This window comes from Vicugna pacos, chromosome 3 (assembly GCF_048564905.1).
Source record: "Vicugna pacos chromosome 3, VicPac4, whole genome shotgun sequence".
Lineage (NCBI taxonomy): Eukaryota > Metazoa > Chordata > Mammalia > Artiodactyla > Camelidae > Vicugna > Vicugna pacos.
The window spans coordinates 63,420,808-63,431,649 of NC_132989.1; the positions used below are offsets into that span (position 1 = coordinate 63,420,808).

The window sequence follows — 10,842 nt, forward strand, 5'->3', positions numbered from 1 at the left end:
ATTCAGATACAGAACATATGAAGAATACCTGAAAATGAAATGCACTAATAAGAATCAAAATAAAACTGGTTTAAATAAGTGATAATTAAGGAGGAGATGAAAACCAATCTCCAGAAGGCAAATTTTGCTGTTTATTATTAGTTAAAAAGTCTTATTGTGCACTACCTTACTTAACCAAACTCTAATCCTTCTTCCAAAGATGGTAAAATCAAGATTCACAGTAGTTAGGTAAATTTCCTACAGTCATATAGCTGGCAAGTGATAAGCTGGACATTAAAACCAGTTTTGCATTAATTCATTTCTAGACCTATTAACCATTGCTTAATACTCTAATGAGAAAACTAATGGTAGGTTTAAACACACCTAGTGGTAGAGGATTATTTTTAAATAACTGGTAATAACAACAACAAAAACAGCAACAACAAAAATGACTTCCATTTATTAAGCACTTAAAAATATTGGGCACATTCTAGGTGTGACATATACTTAAGTAATTTGATCATCAGAAAAAGCAGTTAGTTGGTGCTATTACTGGCATTTTTAGAAATTAAAACTGAATCGCTGAGAAGTTAAGTTATTCAAACTAAAATGAATCTATATTTAAACATAGTTAAATTAATTAGTTCAAATAAGCCAGACTGTTTGCTTTGGCAGCACATACACTAAAACTAGAATGATATAGAGAAGATTAGTGCAGCCCCTGCACAAAGATGACATGCAAATTTATGAAGCATTCCATAGTTTTGCTGTGTAGCACAGTGAATTATTGTAATAGCCTAAAATGGAATATAACCCACAAAACAAAACAAAACAGAAAAACCCTGAACCAGTATGCTGTACACCTGAAACTAATGCAATATGTAAGTCAATAAAAATAAATAAATCAGACTAAAACAAAGGTGGATCTTACTCCAGAGCCCACACTTTCTTAACCGCCTAATATTGGTTCTGCAAGTATGAGTGGATAATTTCAGGTACGTAAGTGAGGCAGATGAAGCACATATGGAAATTTTACCATATGTACTTATAAAATTAATTTATTGATTATTCATTGATTATTACTGTTTTATGTAATTTATACTGATTTTGGTGCAAAAATGATTACTATCAATTTACTTTTAAAGGGGTGCCTGTATGTAACAGCCCTATAAATCACTGCTCTTCAATATACCTTTGATAATTATTAATATTATATATCTTTATAACATAAATGCAACTTTTCAGCATATCATTAGCTATGTGATTGGGCAGCGAAACCAAAAGAAGTTAAATTTAGTGTTGTTTCATCCCCAAAATGAAAAGGTGCAGCAAGTTCAGTAACATATGTTTTGCTTTGTTTTTGTTAGGACAAAATAGCAATGAATTCTCTAACATTTTATTAAAGAAAGGGTATTAATAATTAGTTTTATAAAATCATTATTTAAATGATAAGGATTTTTAATTCAGACAATTTAACATGTATATATACATTTGAATGGTAACATGAAGATTTCTGCTCTCCAATGAAAGAAGCATAATTTCTCTAGAAATTTCCATAAGTGTATGCAGCAAATAAATTAACATTTATTCAAGGAAATCTAAAACACAAAGGGAATAGCAAGAATCTACATCATCTGAAACACGGTCCACACCCTCCCTCTCATTCTTAGCTCAGCATGCTAGAAAATCCAATTCAAACAAGTGCAGCCAAGATCTTCCTGTAGCTTGAAATTGAAAGCAACATTATTACCCTGAGAATTACAGGTTGCCAACATTTTATACACTCATACTCTGTCCCCCCATGCTTCAGTTTTAGAGCCTAAATTCCTGGAGAGTATATCCAAAGATTAGTGTATTTGTTCTTCCACTAAAATCCCCACTGATAGAGTAGTGTCTTTACCTCAGGGGTGGGACACCAGAAATGTTGTCCACCCAACTGTCCTCATTCCAGTTTGCTTATGGGACAATGAAGGAAACTGGATCTTTATTTTACACAAAATGGAAAATTTAAGTCAGAATGGGTCAAAAAACTAAAAGTGAGGCCTAAAATGTAAAAGTCTTAGAAGAAAGCAGGGGAGAAGCATCATGACATTGAATTTGGAAAGGATTTCCTAGATATGACACCAAAAACACAGACAACAAAAGTAAAAATAGACAATTGGACCATGTCACCAAAGGACACAATCAACAGAGTGAAAATGCGTCTGTGAAAAACCCGGACAAGTTACTAGGATTTAAAAATAAGAAAGTATTTCCCTAATCTTAGTAATATGATATTTTATATACACATACACATATATACACACATACATACTAGGAAGGAATTTTTTTTTTAATAGAAATATCGCTTAAATGCATTTTTATTTTTCTCTTGTTCAAACTTAGGTTTAGATCCTTTTTTATTGAGTATTTAATATGAATTTAGTTTTCAGTTGCCCAGGCATTTCAAAACTCAAATAATATTATATAATCCATTATAATTATCATACTTATTTGCTGTTTTCTCATTATGAAGTTCATTGGATTTTAAGGACCTATTTGCAAGATAGGTTATGCAAATGATCTGTAAAACACACATTTCTGACAGTTAATTAGAAAATAAATTCTTCATTGCATCAGAAGTATTAATTAAATGACCAAGCTATTTATTCATTAAAAAATATATATAGCTCTACTTGTTGTGGGATACTGTTCTTGGCATTGGGATACTATATGTGGTGAACAAATTTGAGGAGTTTCATGTCCCTTAATGAGCTAGCATTCCATTGGGGGAGACTAGTAAATAACAAAGTCTTATAGACTGAATTTTATACAGCAATTATTGGGAGAATAAAAAATAAATTAGAAATTGGGATTTTAAAATGTTGAGAAATGTGGTTGGAAATTTTGATAAGTTGATCAGTAAAAGAAAAGCCTCTCTGAGAAGAAACCTTATGGAAAAGATCCACCTTTATCTTTCCGTGTGTATCAGGTATCTTGTGTTTGTAACTATTACCAGTCATTTACTCTAAGTGGTCTTATTAGAAGTGAATAAATCTAAAACAGGTGAAACTCTGCTCTAATTTCTCATTTCCCTGTTTTTCTCTCTTTTCTCTCCCTCTCTCTCTGCCTCTTCCTTTCCGTCTCTCTATCATATTTCAGAACAAGCCACACTAGTTCTATTAAAATGTGACTCCATGTATGGAGCCACCTTCCTCTCAACTAAGAATTGCTAAAAATTCATTGTACGATTCTTATAACAGGGATTCACATGGCTTCTTTATAAACCACTGGATGGAAATTTCAAAGTTAAGTTTTGTTTTTTTGCTTTTTTGTAATATTTTAAACCTCATACTTCTTATTTTTCCATATTCTTCTATGGTTTTCTCTGCCATTTTCTTACTGTATCATGATCTGAAAACAGTTTACCCTACCTACCCTCTGAGTAATTTACAACTGTGGATTAGAGTTTCCTAATCTGACAGCCTTATTGTATATAGACACCTCTTTATTTTCAGAGAGGCACGGGTGGTTCATTCTTCTTGAAATCAGAATAAAAATACATTTATGGCATGTCATCCTGTACTTCACAGTGAAATATTCACTCCTAGAAAAGCACCATATTCTACGTTTCTTCCCATTAAAAGCTTATAATCTAAAACAATGCTTTAAGCCCCTGGGAGAATTAAGCTTAATACTTTATATAAAGGATGTATACTATATAATATACAGAGACTGGGGGGTGGGAGGGAGTCAACACTCGCTCAGCTCATCTGTGACTAGTGGATGATTGGGAGATCCAGAGTCATTATTACATGGATTATAAATTAGTATTGTGTTTGATGAAATAAACTCTTATTTTCTATGAAAGTAAATGTATGCTGAATATGATCCTTCTCAAATCCTAACCCCTAGAATCTGAGAATGTTACATGAAAAAAAAAAAAAAAGACTTTGTAGATACGGTTATGTTAAGGCTCTTGAGATGTGGAGATTATTCTGGATTATCCAGATGGGCCCTAAATACAATCATAAGTGTTCTTATGAGACCCAGAGGGAGATTTAAAGTAAAGAGAAAGCCAGGTGACCACAGAGGCAGAGATTGGACTGAATAAGAATGCCTGTAGTCTCCAGCTGAAAGAATCAAGGAATGGATTCTCCCTTAGAGCCTCTGGAGGGAGAACAGCCCTTGTTTTTAACCCCAAAGATTAATTTTTGACTCTGGTCTCCAGAATCGGAAAGACAGCAAATGCCTGTTGCTTTAAGCCACTGAGTTTTTGGTAACTTATTACAGCAGTTACAGGAAAATAATACAGTACATATGTACTGAAGCATCAAAGCTGAAATAAATGTTTTAAATTAAATGCACTGATAGGATAACAAATTGGCTGTTTTCCTCTAGGGTTAAGGGTTCGGTACTCAAATAACTTTATAAGCTACATTTTGATGTTTATATATTAATGGGCTATTTTGTAAGTAGAAACAACCTACTTTGGCACTCTGCCTTAAATGATACATGTGTATTAATAATGTTATAAAATTTTAATTTTTAATTTATTTTTTCTAGCGAGGCCCATGAGAAGATCCAATTTATGCAGAGATCTAGTTTTAAGTCATATACGGAATTTTAGAACATGCCTCAATTGTTGTTGAATTAATATAGAAAAATGCAAATATAATATTATTTATTAGTAAAATATATTTGGATCTCAATGCATTTAAAGGATGGATCAGATTTTTTTTCTTTCTAAGATCATGCTGGGTGAAAACACTGTGTTCTGTAATTAACACCACACTATTTTAGACCTGGAAATGTCCTCAAAGGACAGTTTTTAAGTCTCATTTTATAAATAAGGAAAACACAACCTACAGAAACTGTGTAGACTCTACATATTTAATTGATTTGCTGTAGGTAAAAGAATGAAAAAATTCATAATAGCATAATACTGCACTTTGAAAGATACAGTTTTAAAGTATATAAACATAAAGTCAAAATAAATGCAGCAGCTCCCTATCTAGGTTAGGTAGCACTTGATCTTTGTGTTCATGATAGACTTTCATAGATTCATCAGAGATCCTTCTAATGCAAAGAATTACACAAATAGGATTTGTTTATATGGAGATGGTATATAAATGGTGCTAAAAACTGTTAGGAGAGGCTTATCACTTCATTAAATGAAAATGGAGTAACATGAAGTAAAAATTAACATGAGCTTCACTCTATGAATGTCTCACCTTTGCAGAAAGAAAGAAAATCTGACTGGAAAGGTAAATGTGTGCTCTGTCTCACCAACCCCTACTGTTTCCTAAATTCAAGTCCTTAGGTTGGGACCAATAAGAAAAGAGAAGAACTCTCATTCCCTCTCAGAGACTGGACTGTGACACAAAAAGAGCATGTTTCCCTACATCTTTTCTATGCTTCCATCTGTCTGCAGCCAAACTGAGACTTTAGGTCACAATAACCACTAAGAAGAAAGTGAGAGTAGTGGAGGAGTGGCTGAGGGGAGGGAAGAGGGAGGCTATCTGGACATATCATAATAAAATTTTAGAGTTTTTAATGCCACATGGATAAGATATTCTCGGGAGAACAGAAGAGAACTCAGAGAACATTTCATAGAATTACCTTTTTTTCTTTTTTTTTTTTTTTTTTTTTTTGCTGTCAGTTCAAGGTTGCAGAATTCCAGGAGTTAGGAATGTCATAATCCCCTAGCCCTACCAAAAAACAAACAATGCTAGATATAACATTTTCTTGATGTTGAGAGGAAGTCTGTGGAGAAAAATGAGATGGTTTATATAACGCAAATCTAATTTATTCCAACCAGAAATAGGAATTGTTAAGCATTGAAGGAAAAGGAGAAGATGAAACATGACTTTCTATTGGGGTATAAAGATGAAGGAGTACAATGAGGGCAAGTAACTGTTGTAAGTAAATTCTTCATGATTCATTAGACAGCTGTCCAAAGTAAAATCACTTTCCTCAGAAAAGTAAGATTTGTTCATGCTTACATGGAGTGAAAAGATTACCAGTCTTGGAAACCAACTACAGAAGGAAAAGAGAAGTCCAATTATACTAAGCTCTACTGAGCATGGTTTTGGCTCAATTACGCTTTCCATTTGATGCTTTTTCACAACCCATTTCTAATTTTGGGTACTAAAACTGAAAGTATGAATGAGAGCAACTAAGTCAGAGTTTAGGTTGGAAAAGTTAAATGTGTAAGCATATACGTTTAAATACTCTTTACCCATTATACTCTTAGAAAGTGGTGAGGACTTATTCATAGGAGGAAGTATCAGTTTCCTATTGCTGCTGTAACAAATCCCCACAAACCTAGTGGCTTACTAAAACACAAACTACTATCTTATAGTTCTGGAGGTCAGAAGTCCTAAATTGCTCTTAGGGGACTAAAATCAAAGGTTATCTTCCTTCTGGCAGCTCTAGAAGAGAATCTGTTCCTTGCCTTTTCCATGTTTTAGTTGCTGCCTGCATTTCTTCGCTCTTGGCCACATTGCTCTAACCTCTGCTCCCATTATTACACCTGCTTTCCTTCTGCATTCTGTTGTCACATCACCTTCTCTGCCTTTCCCGATCCTCCTGCATCATTCTTACAAGAACCCTTGTGATGACATTGGATTCACCCAGATAATCTAGGATAATCTCCCTTTGTCAAGATCCTTAACTGAATCACATTTTGAATATCCCTTTTGCCATGTGGATTAACATATTTACAGGTTTCAGAGGATAGGATATGGACACCTTTGGGAAGGGAATAGTGGGTGATTATTCAGTCTACCACTGTGAACTTCATTAGGTAGAAATGGATAATATGTATGTAAACAACATGAAAATGTAGGAATACTTCTGCATAAATATAAGAGCATAGCAATCAGAATATGACAAACAGGTGAAGCATCTATATGGAAGACAATGCAACTTTAAAAAAAATAAAGATTTCTTCAATTTTTGTACAACAAAATTACTTTAAGACTGATTTTTTAAAAGCTAAGATAAAATGAAACTGAAAAATAAAATATCCTACTTAAAGAAATTTTGAGCAAAAAGCATCATAAAAGGTACAATGTGGTAAGCTGAAGACACATAGTGAATATCCTTTAATGAACCAGTTAAACATATACACACACATTCACACACACTCACACACAAAACTAAGATTTATAGTTGTTAAAAAAGGAGAAAAAAATGGAATTGAAAAATATTAAATTCATGAAAATGAAGAAAAAGAGTAGACAAAAGGAGAACAAATATATTTATTTAAAGGTAGTTTGTTCAATTTCAATCATTTCAGTAATTAAATATAAATGGTATAAGTCCCTATTAAAAGTAGATATATTAGGTTAGAGAAAAGCAATAACTTGTATGCTATCTAAAAGAAATCCACTTAAATATAAAAATAATTAGGTTAAGATAAAAGGATGTAAAATGATATAACATTATGATACTGTTCCAAAGATAGAGTGGCTACATTAATATTAAAGTAGATTTTGAAGTAAACAATATTTTCCAAAAAATTTAAAAAGCCATATTGTAATAGAGAAATACATGTATTAATATATCATAGCCATCCCAAATAATCATGCACCTAGTAACAGAGCTTTTAAATATATGAAGGAAAAAAGAAAAAACTTGAAGGAAAAATAGACAAATTCACTATTATAGTTAGAGATTTCAGCGTTCCTTATTTCACAATTAATAAAACAAGAAGACAAAATCTGTAAGCATGTATAATGTTGAACAAAACTATTAACAAATTTTACCTAATTGATATTTAAATAATAACTCATCCAGTAACAGCAGAATACACATTTTTTGTAGATATTCTGGGCTTTAAAACAAATCTTAGTGAATCTAAAAGTATTTAAATCACACAAAACATATTCTCTGATTGTAATGAAATCAAACTTTAAATCAGTAACATACATGTATCTGGGAAATTCAAATGTTTGGAAACAAAATAACAAATATTTTAGCAACCCATGTATCAAAGAAGAAATCAAAGTTAAATTAGAAACTATTTTGACTTGAACAAAAATGAAATCACAGCATATTGACATGTGTGAGGCCCAGCTAATGCAGTACTTAGAGGGAAATGTAGCACTATTACCTAAGTTAGGAAAAAAAAGGAAGTTCTCAAATCAATGATCCCAAATTTCACCTTAAGAATCTAGGAAATGGTAGGTAAATTAAACAAGAGGTAAGCAAAAGAAAGGAAATGGTAAGGATTGGAGTGGAAATCAATGAAACAGAAAGCAGACAAAGAATAGAGAAAATCAATGAAACCAAAAGCAGATTCTGTAAGCAAATTAGAGATTGATAAAAAACAAAAACAAAAACAAAAACAAAAACAAAACCTTCAGCCAGACTGATCAAGAAAAAAAAAAAAAAAGAATAGTCAAATTAGCAACAGTAGAAATGAGGGAAGTTACAACATCACAGATCTCCTAGATATCAAAAGGAAAATAAGGAGGAGATTCTATGAATACATTTAAATCAATAAATTAGTCAAATTCAATGAAAGTGACAACTTCTTTGAAAACAGACTACCAAAACTCACTTAAGAAGAAATAAGATGTGTTCCTGTATCTATTAAAGAAACATTTTTTTTGATTTACATAACATTCCACAAAGAAAACTCTGGGTCCAGATGGTTTTATTGGCGAATTCCACTAAAATATTTAAGAAATAAATAATACCAATTCTTTACAACTTATTTCAGAAAATTAAGGTATAGGTTTATATCCTGATAAATTTTATAAAGCTGACATTATCTTGATACCAAAATTAAAATAAAAGGATACTAGCAAAAAATAAAACTATAAATTTAAATATCTGAGGTTCATAGATGCATTTTAGAAAATATGCTAACCAAATCCAATAATAAATAAAAATACAAAATATTATGACCAAGTGGCTTTTTCCTTCAAGAATGCAAAGTCGTTTTACTGTAAAAAAAATAAATTTTGAATAGTAAATCAAAATACATAGAAAAACAAATTTTATTGTATTGAACATCCATTTCTTATTAAATGAAAGTCTTTTCTTGACCAGATCAAAGTCATCTACAAAAAAATGCAGTGAATATCATTCTAATATGTGAAAACGAAAGTCTATTTTTCCTTTAATATCAAAAGTAAGATGGCTATTTCTGCACTCACCACTTTTACAAAACATCATATTTGAGCATCTAATATATACAATAAGGCAAGAAAAAGAACTAGATTTTTTTAATTAAAAATTATTTTATTTGAAGATGCTATGATCATATATGTGAAAATTCTATAATGTCCAAAAAGAAATTTCCAGAATGTATAAAAGTGAGTTTAACAAATTTTCAGGAAAATAGATCAATTGTATTCTTATATACTAGCAATTAACAGTCAAATATCAAAATTAAAGCTGCAAAACCATTAACAATAGAATTAAATATTTGTCAGTAAATGTTATAAAATATGTGCATCACATAATACTCAAAAGAACAAATTACTGATAAGAAAAACTAAAGCTCTAAATAAAGAGATATACCATGATAATAGATAAATGATCCAATATTGAAGATGCCAATTATTTGCAAAATGATGTATAGATTCAAAACAATTTAAATCCAAATCCAAGCAGTCATTTTATTAGAAATTTAAAAATTTACCCTAAAGTGCATATTGAATGGAAATTACCTGGTATGGTCAAAAACCCTTTAAATACAAAACTAAATTTGGAGGACCTAACTGTTGTATTTGAAGATTATCATAATGTACCTTAACATACAATGTTGTATTGGCACTGGAGATAGACAAAGAGATGAATGAGCAGAATAGAACCCACCTAGTCCTACTTCACTGTTAATATAGAAGTAATCAGAAGAGAATATACAAGTGAACTTGACTCTGAAGTTAAAATTCCATCTGCAGGTGAGTGAGGGAAGCTAAAGGATACGGACACAGGTGCAATTTCAAAGATAAGAGAGTATGATCTGATTTTGAAATGTTGGTGTAGACTACATGATTGAAAATATTATTTTAAATCCTCCTCCATTTTTGGATATACATTTAGTTAATTTTGGTGAATTTATGTGTCTCCTTGCTCTGCCCTCCCTTATAAGTCGAAGGATGTGTCTGTGACCCAAGATCTAATGGAACACTCTCTTGGGAATTTGACGCTCATCTTGGAGTGCCTAGAAGAAAAAATAGGTAAAGTTAATCCACTCTAATGCACAAACACTAAAGATATCTATTAATCCCTGCCACTAACTTTTTGAAAGTACTTTTATTTTTGTACTTTCAAAAGTCTGCTTCTTCAGATTCTGCTCCAATTATTTGAAGTAATATTCCTTATTTTTTTCTTTTATTTTTGATACTTTTTATTAGATTCAATTTCTGTTGCTTATAGACAAAGAATCAAAACTGTTGCAAGGTGTCAATTATATTTCTTGGTGAAAATATTACATACACAGATAGAAATGTAGGTCAGGACCCAGAGAAAGTGCTTTGTGTGTACATACAGATTTGGAAATCATATCAAGGGAGTGGATGAGATTTCTGATACAAAAAAAGTATAAAATAAAATTTTGGAAAAATTCCTAAAATATAAGAACTTGGCAAGTTAGGTCAAGCAAGTTAATACATAAGTTTGTAATATTCTCTATAGTAGCAGCAGAATTAACCTCATGTTTCATTTAAACTGAACAGTCTATGAAATCATAGATATCTTGACTAAATAAGACATTATATAGCCTAACTAGAAGTAGGTGATAGAAAAACTTGATTTTGAACATACACAAAAACTGCTTCTCCAAACTTTAGAGATATACATAATCATTATCTTTTCCCCCATGTTTAAGAAAACAGGTGGTGTGTTCCATGTGTTGATGCGCCA

At 31.5% G+C, this 10,842-nt stretch overlaps 1 non-coding gene across 1 annotated transcript; it reads left to right on the forward strand.

Annotated features, from left to right (window-relative positions):
• The first annotated feature begins 642 nt into the window (after positions 1 to 642).
• Positions 643 to 745, forward strand: LOC116280114 (U6 spliceosomal RNA). The gene has a single exon (XR_004189448.1). It is a non-coding gene; the product is annotated as a U6 spliceosomal RNA (small nuclear RNA).
• The last annotated feature ends 10,097 nt before the right edge of the window (positions 746 to 10,842 follow it).